The sequence below is a fragment of the Trachymyrmex septentrionalis genome, unplaced genomic scaffold, assembly GCF_001594115.1.
Source record: "Trachymyrmex septentrionalis isolate Tsep2-gDNA-1 unplaced genomic scaffold, Tsep1.0 scaffold79, whole genome shotgun sequence".
In the NCBI taxonomy this organism is placed as follows: domain Eukaryota; kingdom Metazoa; phylum Arthropoda; class Insecta; order Hymenoptera; family Formicidae; genus Trachymyrmex; species Trachymyrmex septentrionalis.
In genome coordinates this window covers 1,711,621-1,712,380 of record NW_017305977.1, presented here as the reverse complement: position 1 = coordinate 1,712,380, position 760 = coordinate 1,711,621, and the positions used below count along the sequence as shown (strand labels likewise).

The following is a 760-nucleotide window of genomic DNA, read 5'->3' as shown; positions in this document are numbered from 1 at the left end:
TATATATATATACACGATATGTATATTGTATATATGCACATATATCAAATTTATAGTTATTCAAACTATGCGAATTGATTTTTCGGGCTTATAAACGTAATTAAACGACTGTAATAATACACAAATTAAATTGACAAGCAATTTTGATAATTATTTAATATAGGGGAGCACTTATCGACCTTGATCTTGACATATATGGTTAAGCTCATGATCCTAAGGGACCTTCAAAAGGTTTCGTCCTTCGTTAAAAAGTTATTAGCAAAAAAAAAAGTTCAAAATTAACGTATTATATTATTTCTGCTGTATACATACAGTATTAAATACTATTCTACATAGGTTTTGATTTTCCACGCGAAGTGTGACTTACACCCCTCCTCCTTCTCCCTCCCCTGCCCCTCTGTTTAAAGGGCGCACGACTTCCGTAATAATGTACTGTGGGTTGCAACGATGTCTTGTCTAGAATCCTCCTCAACTTTTATATAATAATTAACAACTTTGATTGTTAATAACTTTTTAACGAAGAACAACATCGGGCTAAAATCTTTTGAAGGTCACTCGGGTCATGATCTTGATCACATATGTCAAGATCAAAGTCGAAGAGTGCTCCCCTATATTAAATAATTACCGCAATTTTTAATAATTTAATGTTCAATCAGGCGTCATATTATAAAGCTGTTAATCTGCTAAAAAACAAAATAAATTTATTGCTTTTGTGTGTGTGTGTGTGTGTGTGTGTGTGTGTGTGTGTGTGTGTGTGTGT

The 760-nt window shown here is 32.8% G+C and overlaps 1 protein-coding gene across 2 annotated transcripts in view; it reads right to left on the bottom strand.

Annotated features, from left to right (window-relative positions):
* Window positions 1–760, bottom strand: part of LOC108754371 (G-protein coupled receptor Mth2-like) — a 28,806-nt gene that overhangs the window by 24,964 nt on the left and 3,082 nt on the right. The window lies entirely within an intron of this gene.